Consider the following 13,965-nt stretch of genomic DNA (forward strand, 5'->3'; position numbering starts at 1 on the left):
GTTGACCTTGTTCTCTTAATTATAGCCTATCTCTCACTGGAAACTTTCTTGAATTTTCTCTAATGTCAACTCATTACTGTTCTAGGAAGTAGCTATCTTTTCTCTACTGTAATTATGTTCAGCAATCATTGTGAAATTGAGCTAATCTTCAGTGAGTTTGTCAAAATCTCTTATTGCTTACTAATTTTATTCCTGTGCTCATTGAATTGCTTTTAAGAGTTTTCTTGTATCAAGTTTCTTCATGATAACTATTTTGAATTCTCTCTCTGTTAAGGTCATAAATTTCCATGTCTTTATGTTTGTTTTCTGGAGAATTATCATTCTCTCCTTGTGATGTCATATTGCCTTGAAGTCTCAAGTTGCTTATTGGTATATTTCTCAGGCTGCACCTTTAGCCTATCTACCAACTTTCTGAAATTATTGCTTTTTGGCTTTTTAAAACCTACATTGACATCTTAGTTATTAACTGCTTGTCTTTTTTCTAGCAGGTGATACTGTGACTATATTTTGATAACCGCTGGCTAATATAGTTATCTTAGGTAACATGGAGGTGGTGAATAGGTTGCTTCTGTGTCATTGGGGAGAGCAAGGGTATGGAGGGGCCAGCAGCTGTTGTGAACATGCTGAGGGTTTATGTTTATGGCTCCACTATTTTTTCTCTTCTTTGGGGTTCTAGATCTGAGACTCAACTGTCTTACATCTGGTAGAATACTTCAATGTGTCTGTACGGATCCCTTGGAGGGACTGCTATATGGAGTTGGAATCAAGATTGCTTTATCTGTTTTCCTCCTTGCTGGGGTCCCTGCCCTCATGGAGCACCTCCACTCTACTGCTTTGGTATTCACCAAAGGTATAGGCCTCTACATAGTCTCTAATCATCCCTCCCCAGGGTCTTTGAGGAGACTGGCAGTCTTGCCATCTGTATACATACACACCTCCATGAATCCCTCTCCACCCATCTTTTGTCACATAAATGCGTGGATCTCTACAGTGTACTGGAATAATGAGCTTATTTGTTGATCTTATTGTTGCTTCATTGATTTAGATTTAAGGGGAGAAAGGGAGGAAACATCTTCTGCCACCATAATGCTGACACAGAAGTAGAAGTTCTTTGTTTAATGACCTGGTACAAAAAACTCTTTCTGGTTATTTGAAAATTTGTGATCAGCATTGTTGTTGCTGTTTTAGCATTTCTTTTATAGGCTGATGGTTTTCCTTGGGGAGCTTATTTTAAGATGTTAATTATTAATTTTATGATAATAGAATGGGCTAAGGTAGCTGAAGTTTTCCCAGCCATTTTTCAGTTGATCAGTTCCAAATGATCTTCTTGAATCTCAAGTTCTGTTTTTGAAATGAGCTTGATAATGTATTAATATTTGGGGGAAAAATTTAGTGTCTCTCTTAGAAAAAATATTGTGAAGTAATTTCAGTATGTATTTTCTCAGTGTCTGGTACATTGAAGATGTTCAATGAATGTTTTCTGGCTATGTCAGGTTGCGCTCAGTAATTGGTGTGGTATTGATACACTGTAAATCTAACATAGAGCACTTATAATGTGCCATGGTCTTCTCTTGTTGTTTTATATGCTTACATCTGAATGTCAAAGTAAAGTCTAGCCTGATATTCCATCTTTTAGGCTTTTAAATTTTCATTCCTATGAAAACCACTTAATAGTGAATTACAATTCAATGACAGTTTTGGTTTTTTTTTTTTTTTAGGGTTATTAACTGTCCTTAGTAAGGTCTCTGTTGAAGATACAGTTTTTTGGTGTTCCTATAGAAACCTAAAGACAAGTTTATTTTTGCAGTCAACTCATATTTCTGTTCCTAAATTCTCAGGGTACTTTGTTGTGAAGAATTAATATATATTTTCTGTTATCAAATCATATGAGAGTATACAAACTCTCTTTACCATAGATTCTAAGCTGTCAGGAAGTTCATGTAGTAATTATCTTGTTTTGGGGCTCTTCATAGAATTAATTCTGTTTTCTGACTTCTTTACCAAGTCCATTTATATGTTTTTACATCGCTTACAGTCTTTATCTTAAAATAGAGATTATATAAGTAATCAGTTATTAATTAATGTTTCCCCTTAAAGCATACATATTGCAAATAATATAAAATATTAACTATAGAAAAATGCAGATAACAAAAAGGATATAAAAGTTCTTATTTCTGCATGCAAAACTGATTCTTTTATATATCTTATTTTTAAGAGGAGATAGCAAGTAACTTTTAAAAGTAGGATTTTGTAAACTGTTTTACAACATTTTTCCCACTTGCTCTGTTATAAACAACTCTCCATGTCAGTAAATATGCTACCTGCATAACTTTCAGTAGCTTGATAGTTTCTATAGATGAGTCAGTCTATAGATCAATATAAACTAGCTCCCTGTTTTTAGAAATATGTTTTTAGTTTTTTCTTTATGAAAAACACTGTAGTAAATATTCTTAAAGCCAAATCTTTGCACACATCTTTAATTATAATTTAGAATAAATGGTGAGAAATAAGTTGCACTGTCAAAGGCTTTGGTTCATATTTCCAAGATTTCTTCTAAAAAGTGCATTTCAATTTGTACTCTTCATCAGCAGTGCCTGCATTCATCTTTTTCTCTTTACACATGAGCACTGATTATTATTATAATTTTTTATTAGATTGATTGTTAGTTATTAGAAGGTTGCATGTCGAGAGTAATTTATGTTATTTATCACTCAGGCATATTTGGGATGTGAAGAAAATTAAACTGGAACATTCCTTGATTGTTGAGGTTAGTTTTGTTGATTTGGTTGGAGAGGTGCATGTCCAGACCTTTCCTTTCCTGCTGAAATATAAAAAATTAGAATATTTGATTGAAGAGAAGAAGAATATTTACTGTAGGGCTTTCTCAGGAATACTCTTAGTATTTAGCTATCAGATTTATTCTTATTACATGTATTTAGTGTGTAGCTTATTTTCTTATATATGAGTTATGCCTTAGTTTCTAAATATTTAAGGTAAAATGAAAGGTAGCCTTTGGTAACTTTTATTTTTTGAATTTTTTAACTTTTTTTTTCCTTAAAACTTTGTTAATTTTTGGACAATGAGTGATTTCTCTGCTCAAGTGTGGTCACCATAGTTCTCCCACCAGGCTTTGGTAATTTTTAAAATTCAGAACTTAATAATCAAAAGATTGGCTAGAGAATTTATCGACCTTTTCCTTTTCCCCTGCCATTTATTCTCTAGATTGCCAAGAACTGTGAAAGACCTGAAATTTTATCCTACTTGTAAACTAACAAACCAGTCTTTCACTGTATCATAGATGCTGGTAGACGGCACGAAACTCCATTTTCTTAGTACTCTGACTTGCTAAGTGTCCATGTTACTACTCAGCTTCTGTTAATCAAGTAATCAGTTCAGCTCAGTCAGGGTATATACTCTTAAAGAGTTTATCAGTAAGGCAAGTTTCTTATGAATAGAGATAGAGTTAGCAAAGTTCAAATGGCATGAAGTGTCAAGGGTTCAACACAGTTCTTTAAGAGATCTAAGGAAGGCAAAACTGTATCTTAACAGGATCCTGCAACTTTTGAATATGGCTTTTTAACAGGTCTGATGCATGTAACTGGGTCTATGGTGAAAGAGTAAATATCCTGAGCACAAGAAGAGGTGAACATCTAGCAGGTGAAAAGAGCAATAGGTTGTCTGGCTTGGTGTAAATGGATTTCAGTATAATAATTTGGTGGTTTCTAATGTATACTGGTACTGTGAGTGCTTATGGAGCACATGCTTTGGGTCCTAGTTATCTGGCTCACCAGCCTTTCCTCTCTTGGCAAGTTGACGGGTTTTCTAGTCACTTGAAACTAACTCAGTTGTGGTGAGGCTTCCCGACTAAATCTTAAGTACGCTTAAAGCTATCAATGTAATTTAGACTGTTGGGTGAATTTTTTTTTTTTTTTTTTTTTTTGTAGAAAGGGCAGGGGCGGGGGGTAAAAGTTAAAGAGCCAATCTACTTTTAGAGTGTGGCATACAGCTACCAGCAAAAAGAGAAAATAATTTGCTGATATAAAACCATTCTTGAAACTTGCCAAGAAACCCTATTCTTAATTTGATAGTGTTTTCACATGTAAATACTATCCTTTTTGGGGTGGGTGATAATCTCAGCAAAGGGTTTCACAGCATTTTATCACTGAAAACTTTTAAGTATAATTACATATTCTGATTACATATGCTTTTCTTTTTTTATAGTGTTAAGGTAAATATTTCATTAAATCCATTTAACAAATATAAAAACCTGAAAATGGTACTGAGGATTCCTTCTATTCACAACTTAGAAGGTGTCACTTTGCTGTAAGTTGCCATCATTTGTATCATACATAACATATGTCTTTATGTGTAGATACATATTTAGTATTAATGATAAAACACCTGTAGATAAAAAAGGACTCCCCTCCCCCACAATAGGTTTATGTTTTTAAATCATGAATCATTCTAGTCTGGTATATGTAAACTTTTGCTGCAAGCATGTGTATATATTTTTAATCTATGGAGAATCATAGTTTAAAGCTTTAGAGACACTGGATTATTTGCTTTATTCTCTGGGGTTTATAGATTCCTTGCTTTAGAACCTTGAGGGAGATACATGGAGTAATGTGATGAGTCATGACCAAGTAAATTGCAAAGTTGGGACCCAAGGCTGTTTTGCCATCAGGTTCACAGTACTGTGCACCTCTCTGCTTTCCAATAGTTAGAAGATACTTTAGACTTCATGTTTTGGACAGTTTGACCTTTCCAGAAGTAACTAGAGACTGGAGAGAGCCTGTGATTGATTTACTCAGACACTTATTTGGATCCATATTTCACCCTCTAGACTGTTTTTAAGCTCCCTGGTTTAGGGCTATTTTGACCTGCAATATTATTTTCAGCAGCTTCCCTGATAAGCAGTTTTCCGTTCCCATTTGCTTCTGGTGATGTGAACTCACAGTGCTAACAGCTTTCATCAAAAGATGTTTTTGAAATCCATCTATCAATATTTGTAGGTGGTGGAGAGGGGAGGCTGGGTAAATGTAGTAGCTGTTTTAGGAATTTTGGATCTCTATGAGGATGCCAAAACATCTGTTCTCTTTATTTGTCAGAATGTGAAATAAGAATGCTAAATCAAAGTGAAATAAGAACAAGATACTACTTTAAGGATCCCCCTAAGTATCTGTATTTTGATGTTTTGACATAAAGAACATCCTCTTGAAATTTTTCTGATAGGTGTAAAAGGTTTCTGATAGGTTTGAACATAAATTAGTAAGAATTAAAAGACTAACTCTAGCAATCTTTTTCATATTTACCACTTAGGTTTGCATTTACACAATAAGATGAATTTTTTCATCTTGTTGCTTCATTAATTCAAAAGGTGAATTTTTTCATTGTTTGCTTCCACTAGGAAAGAGTTCTTTAGTCATGTCTGGGTTTGCACTATTTTTGGAAAATGACTTCTAGATTTTTTATTAAATTAGTTGTTTATAATCAATGCTGAGAAGTTGCTTGTTTTAAGAGGCTATTTTTTTAAATTGTGCATTTATTTTAATGAGTACCATTACTTTATATCCTTGTTAATATTTTGACAGTGTAGGATTTCTCCCCTCAAGTGTGGTCATCATAGCTTATACCGTGAAAGCACCCATGGTTCTCTACCATAGCCCTTTGTGTCCTCCTACTTCTCACTCTTCTCATTCCCCCTCCCCCTACCCACTTGGATGCCTATGAGGCTAACTTAATCATTTTTATTTTGACTAGGTGGGTTGGTGGAGATGGCTAATAGTAGAAATGGAAGGTGCAAAGTATTAATTCTGAACTGACAAGGATGAGATGGGAAGTAAGATCTGTGTATTTTATGAAAGCATTTATTAAGATTTGATCGCTGAGTAATATTTGATTGTGTATATGTACCACATCTTCTTGATCCACTCATTTGTTATAGGGCATTTAGGTTGTTTCCATATCTTGGCTATTGTAAATAGTGCTGCTATAAACAGGAGTGCAGGTTTCTTTTCAAATTAGTATTTTTGTTCTCTTTGCATAGATATCTGAAAGTGGAATTTCTGGGTCATAAGGTAAGTCCATTTTTAGTCTTTTGAGGTACCTCTACACCTCTTTCCATAGCAGCTGGACAGGTCTACATTCCCACTAACAATGTAAGCGGGTTCCTTCTTCCCCATAACCTGGCCAGCACTTGTTTGTGTGGTTTTTTTTTTTTTTTAATTATGTTATATATTTTTTACATCATTTTTCATTTTTGTACAATGTATGCATTTTCATTTTTGATTATAGTCCCCATGAAGATGGGGGTCATTCTCACAGGTGTGAGGTGGTATCTCATTGTGGTATTAATTTACAAATAAAAAAAAGATTGGTTAAGGAGCCAGTTTTGATGTTTGAAGCGTGATGGAAATGCTGTGCTGAGTTTTTGCATTGTAATACCTGGATTTGTGAATCTTCTCTAAATCCTGTCTCCCAGATATTTGTTACCTTTTATGGTCACCATAAAAGATAGACCTATATATTATCTGCATAGAGATTGTGAATTAAAAAAAACAAACCAGCTTACTGAAATATTCCTTCTCTTTTGTGTATTTTTTGACATATTTCTAAAGGACTATATCTTTTTGTCTTTTATATCATAACTTTCATTGAATAAATTGATGGTATAAGCCATCATTTTTTCAGTGAAAAAGTGGCAGTGGAAAAATAGCTGTAGAGTAGAACACAGAAATATTTGCTAAATTTCTATTTCCCATATATATTCTTTTTTTAAAAAAAGATTTATTTATTTATGCATACAAGAGCTGGTGTGCAGGCCAGAGATGCGGGGGCAGGGGAGTGCGTGAGAGGATTCACCAGAGACAGAGTGGGGAGCAGTACAGGCAGATTACTGAAATATACTGCCGAGGGGAACAGTGGGCGAGATAGGAAGAGGTCTGCTGCGCCATGTGGGTCACCTCCCTGGCTGGGGATCAAACTCGTGCTTCAGTGGTGGCTGCTGATAGCTTCATAGTGCAACATTTTAACCCCTTGCGCCACCAGGGAGGCCTCCCCATATGTATTCTTTAACTTTAAAATTGTAATTTCACACTGTGACATTTTTCTAAATTGATTAATTCAAGACTTTCATTGTTATTATCTATAGGTAAAAAGATTGTAGAATTGGAATTACAATGTGATGCTCCTCTTTCTTGGTGATCTTGATCTTATACTAAATGAATTCCCCCTCAATTGATATTTGAATTTCTTTGCAGTGAGAGACAGATGCCGAGATTGCTAACAGTATTGTATGAAAGGTGAAACTGAGATCCAGAGTGATTTGCTGTTAAAGGGCATGAGACTGGTGGTTGTGGAACTCTTGTGGGCCAAGGTTTCCAATCTTTGTTAAACTGTTTCTGTTCCGTTCAGCAGATGTGAAGAAATGATTCTAAGTGAAATTTTCATAAGCTTTTAATTCACAAACTTAGTTTTTCTCCTTGGCCTACCTTTTTATATTTTGATTACATATGCAATTATTTGCTCATTTGCTGATTGCCTTAAATCTCTTTGGTTGGTTATAGTTATGGTTCAGCCATGTCTATATAATAAAATTCTGTTTGAAACTTAAAGGTAATTTTTATAAATTATCAAGGGAACATTGTCATGAATGATTTTATTTATAAGGTGTTAAAAGCATGATAAATGTTTGTTGTTGTGAGAGTTGACAAGTTGGTTACATGTTTCAGTGAGAAGTAGTCTCTAGAGTCCAATTTGAAGTGAGGTGAAACTTTCAATTGATCACCAAGATGATCTTCAAGTATAGAGAAGATCATTACCATGTTTGAACTTGAAACATAATTTTTAACCTATTGAAACGTATTTTTAACCTATCCCACCTTGTTTTTTTTCCTTTGACTATTTACTGTATAAATACATCTATATTTAACACAAGGAATCTCAGCATTTGTTTCTATTGTAGAATATAAATTTAGGCAAGAATTATCTTGTCTTGTGCTCAGTATATCATAATCTTACATTTCTATGTATAACCACATTTGGGGATAATACAATTCATATTCTTTTGGAATACTTTTAGGCATGTGCAGTAGTTTAGCTAGATCTGTGAATTATTTACACTCTAAGAATTAGTTTAGTGAAAAAAGCTTGCTATGAATTCACAATTTCCACTTTTTTTGGGAGAAAATTCACATATACATCTCTGTGTGTATATATCATACCAAACCATTAAATTCAGCAAATTCTCAATGTACTAATTAAAAAAACTCCCTTTCTTTGAACAAAAGGCAAATAATGTAGCTAGACAGTTGTTGGGTGGAGAATAGAAGGTAGTGGTTCTAAGCTTCAATTTTCTGGTTTGTTAAACTGTGACAAGTATAATAAAAATTAATTGGTGGACTATAACACAATTATTTGTACAGTCGTCATTTTTCTTTGGGAAAAAATAAGACTAACATTGCCTTCCTTTTATCTACCAGAGAGAATGTTAGGATGTAATTACATTAAATTTATTTGCATAAATAAAAATAAATTTATGCAAAGTTAAGTTTATGAAGTTAGAAAAATTGACTTGTAAGGAGCATTTATTCTGGTGAAGGATTCTGAGTTACAGTCCAGAACTTTTTGGTAATTTTTGCTTTTCATTGCATTCTGGTTTTATTTAGCTTTTTCCTATTTTGTGCATCTGTATTGTTTTTCATTATGTATGTGGCATGGGATATGTCAGGTGTACTGAATGATGTGGTAAAGTAAACTGAGGAAAAAAAAATCAAGAATGGTTATTGTAGAAGTAAACAGAAAAAATTACTCCAAATTTTGGCATAAGTATGCAAAAATATTGAACATTGATCTCTGCAAGCCATTTGGATAGCCATTATCTGGCTATCCATGGCTATCTGGATAGCCATTTCAATTCTTCTGTTTATAGTTAGTTATAACCAGTTTGGTACAACTACTTTCTCACATAAAGTCATAGATAAATTCATGGGAACTGTGACTTTCAGTGAAATGACATAGAAGAAACCAATTCTGCCATAGACTAATTTACATAAACAAGAATTCACTTCCTATGTCATATGTTTGGTCCCCAAAGCATCACAGAATTTTGTATAAAGATCCCAAATATAGTCATTTATATTCATTCATTCATTCATTCATTCATTTTTTTTTTTTTAAAGATTTATTTATTTATACAAGCACTGGGTACAGTCAGAAGCGGGGGAGGGTGACAGAATTCACCAGAGCCAGAGCAGGGAACAGAATAGGTAGACTGACGAAATACACTGCTGAGGGGAGCAGCGGGCATGGCAGGTGAGGTCTGCGCGCCATGTGGGACCCTCCCCGGTGGCCGGGGATCGAACTGGCGCTGCAGAGGCAACGGGCAGCTTCGCAGCCCAGCGCTTAACCACTGAGCCACCAGGGAGGCCCTCATTTATTCATTTTTTAACTACCTATTCTAATTCAAGGACATGGTTGGCTGGAGACTAAGCTGGCAGCTCAGTGTACAAGGTAGGCACCAACACAGGACAGGACTACCCTTCCATTGCAGAGTACACTCACTCACACTTACACTGTGGCAACTTAGATATGCTAATGAACCTAATGGGCACATCTTTTGGAAGAGGGATGAAACTGGTACCAGTAGAAAAGCCCACACAGACAGTAACCCCAACCAGGAATCATTTTATTTTTCTTACCAATGTTATAAATGAAACAATGTTAAATGAGAGGGCCTTATTCAAGGACCTGCTATACTCAGAGAATTATCATTCCCTCCTAAATTTCTTCCATTTCATCTCCCCCCTTCTTCTTGTAGGTAACTAACTTCAGTGCTTTCTTGTGGTTTTTTTTTTTTTGTGATATGCAGATTGATGCATTAAAATATTTCTGTTTCTAATAGCATATATATATAATTTAAGGAACTTATATATGAAATTTTCATATAGAAAATCTTAAAGATATATCTGCTTATCATTTTTCACAGTTGCATATTGCTTTTATATATATGAACAATATTAAACCAGTGTCATGTTTGTACATTTAGATAGATTCCAGTGTTTTTGCAATTACAAATAATCTTAACAAATACCCTCATATATATGTATTTTCATGTTATTTGGTGTATATCTTGTGGATAAATTCCTAGAGGGGTCTATGTCAAAATGAGAGAAGAATTAAGTATGTTTTCTTCTAGTAGAATACGTTTTATTTTTCATATTTAGAGCTCATCCATTTGGAGTTTGTTTTGTGTTTGGTGTGAGGACTGCATCTAATTTTGTCCTTTTTCAATTGACTGTAATTGTCCTAACAGTATCTATGAAAAAGACTGTCTTTGCCTAAGTTATGTAAGATTCCATCTTTATCATAGACTATATTTTTATAGGAAACTGGATCTATTTCTGGGCCTTTACATTAGTATTTTAGTAAATTTATAAATTAGGGAGAACTAACATCTTGATGGTATTAAGACATTCTAACTAAGACTAGGGATATCTTTCCTTTTGTTCAAGTCTACTTTTGTATCTTTCCATTTTCTTCGCAGAATTTTGAATCATTTTTTGTTAACTTTTTTCCATATTTTAAAAATAATTTTGTTACTTTAAATGGGAATTCCACATTCAGTGTATTTTTTTTTAGTTTTTTTAATTTTTAGTTTTTTAATTTTATATATTTGTTACATCATTTTTCATTTTTGTACAATGTATGCATTTTCATCTTGGTTATAGTCCCCATACAATTCCTGGCACCCTTGTTTTGATCCTACTGCTTTCTCCCCCCACCCCTGTAATGTGTCTCTGGTTTATAGTTGCTTGTTGATTTTGATTTTTACTTTATTATAATTAGTTTTTTATCCTGATCCCTTTTTAGGTTTTCTAAATTCCTGCAATGAGTGAGACATCCAGTATTTTTCTTTTTCTTTCTGGCTTATTTCTCTGAGCTTGATCCCTTCCAGCTCCATCCATGTTGCTGCAAGTGACATGAGTTTATCTTTTTTGATTGCTGAGTAATATTCCATTGTGTCTATATACCACAACTTCTTGATCCAGTCATCTATTTTTGGGCATTTGGGTTGTTTCCATAGCTTACCTATGTAAATAGTGCTGCAATAAACATAGGGGTGCCAGTGTCCTTTTGAATTAATGTTTCTGTGTCCTTTGGGTAAATACCTAGGAGTGGAATTGCTGGATCATATGGAAACTCCATCTTTAGCAGATTGAGGAACCTCCACACAGTTCTCCATAGTGGATGGACCATTTTGCATTCCCACCAGCAGTGCAGGAGAGTTCATTTTTCTCCTCATCCTCGCCAATATTTGTTGTTGCTAGTTTTTTTTAATATATGCCATTCTCATTGGTGTAAGATGGTATCTCATTGTAGTTTTGATTTGCATTTCCCTGATGACAAGTGATGTTGAACAGTTTTTCATATGCCTATTATCCATTTGCATTTCCTCCCAGGAGAATTTTCTTTTTTAGCTCTTCTACCCATTTTTGGACTGGATTATTTACTTTGTTTTTGTTGAGTCTCATCAGGTCTTTGTAAATTTTTATGATTAGTCCTTTATCATTAATGTTGTGTGCAAATATTTTCTCCCAATCAATGGAATGTCTCTTTGTTTTGGTTACTGTCTCTTTTGCTGTACAGAATCTTTAATTTGATGTAATCCCATCTGTTTATTTTTCCCTTCACTATCACTGCTTTGAGTGATGTGTCTTTAAAGATGTTACTGAGGTGTATGTCATAAAGTGTTTTACCTATATTTCCTTCTATATATTTTATGGTTTCAGGTCTTATGTCTACTTCTTTAATCCATTTTGAGTTGGTTTTTGTGCATGGTGTGAGGTAGTAGTCAAGCTTCATTCTTTTGCATGTAGCTACCCAATTTCCCCAGTACCATTTATTGATCAAACTTTCTTTGCTCCATTGCATATTCTTTGCTCCTTTGTCAAAGATTAGTTGACTGTAAATTTGTGGGTTTATTTCTGGATTTTCTATTCTGTTCCATTGGTCTGTGTGTATGTTTTTATTCCAATACTATGCAGTTTTGATTATTATGGCTGTTTAGTACAATTTGAAGTTCGGGAGTGTGATTCAGTGTATTTCTTAAGTGGGTATTATTTGTGTCCATGAGTGCTGACTTCTTTGTTAGTTTTACAACTTGCTTCCCTGTTGAATTCTTTTTTTTTTTTTTTTTATATAGAGGCATTTATTTATTTATTTGTTTGTTTGTTTGTTCATTTATACATGCACTGGGTACAGTCAGAAGTGCGGGAGGGTGAGAGAATTCACCAGAGTCAGAGCGGGGAACAGAATAGACAGACTGAAGAAGTACACTGCTGAGGGGAGCAGTGGGTGGCAGGAGAGGTCTGCGCGCCATGTGGGACCCTCCTCCGGTGGCCGGGGAGCAGCCGGGGATCGAACCAGTGCCGCAGAGGCCGCGGGCAGCTTCGCAACCCAGCACTCAACCACCGGGGAGCTTGGGGAGGCCCCCTGTTGAATTCTTTTACCATTTGAATTAGTTTTAAAATTGATTGTCTAGGAATTATATTCTAAGAATATTATCATGTCATTTGATTGAAATAGTTTTGTCTTTTTTTCAACTGTTTTGTTCTTTTCTCTGGTTATGTGCATTGACTAGTACCTCCAGCATTGTTAAATATCAACAGTAGTGGAGATAAGTGATTTTTCCCTGCCTTGTTCCTGACCACAGTGGGTATACATTAGAAGTTTTTTCATCTTGAATAATATCAATTAGTTTTTATTTTCTCATCTAAGTTGTTATTTGAAATGGCTGTTCAACTTTGTGAGTTTTTTTTCCAGCATCTATTGGAATAATCATTTGGTTTTTCTCTTTAGATCTATTAATATGGTAAATTGTATTAATAGATTTTATCAGATTGAACCATCTTAACCATTCTTGTCATAAACCCCACTTGGAAAGACTGACTCCAGAGCTTAACAGTTCCTTTGTTTTACTACCCCAGTTGAGTTTCGCAGGTTTGACATGCTTACTACACAAAACTGCCCTGAGCCACACAGTTTAATATTTTTATTAATTGTTGATGAATATTTTAGGAAATGAGTTTAAAGAAGGGATAGAAAAAATTTTAGATCAATTTATGATATGAGTATCAGTCACACCATAGCTACACGTGCTGCACAGATTATTTCTATCAATTACTTTGAAGGAAATTATCCCACAGTCTTAGTTTGGCACTGTTTTATCCACATCATCAGTTGTGATGAATTGAGTATGAACTGAAAAAATGCCAGGTGATCTCACATGATGGAGCAAAGGTGGCATTGTGATAGATGGAAGTCTACAAAATAGAATGGAAATTCACTCCATCTGTGGAAAAAGAGGCAGAAATGACACTGATTTTTTTTTTTAAAGATTTATTTATTTGTTTGTTTGTTTGTTTGTACAAGCACTGGGTACAGTCAGAAGCGCGGGAGGGTGAGAGAATTCACCAGAGCCAGAGTGGGGAGCAGAGCAGGCAGAAGGACCGAAGTACACTGCTGAGGGGAGCAGTGGGCGGCAGGAGAGTTCTGCGCACCATGCGGGACCCTCCTCCGGTGGCCGGGGAGCAGCCGGGGATCGAACTGGTGCTGCAGAGGCTGCGGGCATCTTCGCAACCCAGCGCTCAAGCGCTGCGCCCCCGGGGAGGCCTGACACTGATTTTTTTTTTTAACAAAGAGAAGAAGGAAATCCATGCATTTCCATTAGGGAGAAGATTTGAGATAATGTGTTGTTTCATAACCATGTTATGTAAAATGTTATAGTGTTATTGTCAGATATGGAATATTTTTAAGGAATGTAGAGATTGCCTAAGGTATTTACTTACTTTACATAGATGAAATGATTGAGTTATAAATCTGATCTCCCTCTGCAAGTTGTGACTTAGGTTCAAAAAGAATATGCAGCCCCGTTTGCATGCTAAGAAACCTGTCTTTGAAAAAATA

At 35.0% G+C, this 13,965-nt stretch overlaps 1 protein-coding gene across 1 annotated transcript in view; it reads left to right on the forward strand.

The window, feature by feature from the left end:
- The window catches only part of VPS50 (VPS50 subunit of EARP/GARPII complex), a 119,842-nt gene that overhangs the window by 42,959 nt on the left and 62,918 nt on the right, over positions 1–13,965 (forward strand). The gene's annotated exons all lie outside the window — the stretch shown is intronic.

The sequence above is a fragment of the Talpa occidentalis genome, unplaced genomic scaffold (genome assembly GCF_014898055.3).
Source record: "Talpa occidentalis isolate TD23 unplaced genomic scaffold, MPIMG_talOcc4v2.1, whole genome shotgun sequence".
In the NCBI taxonomy this organism is placed as follows: domain Eukaryota; kingdom Metazoa; phylum Chordata; class Mammalia; order Eulipotyphla; family Talpidae; genus Talpa; species Talpa occidentalis.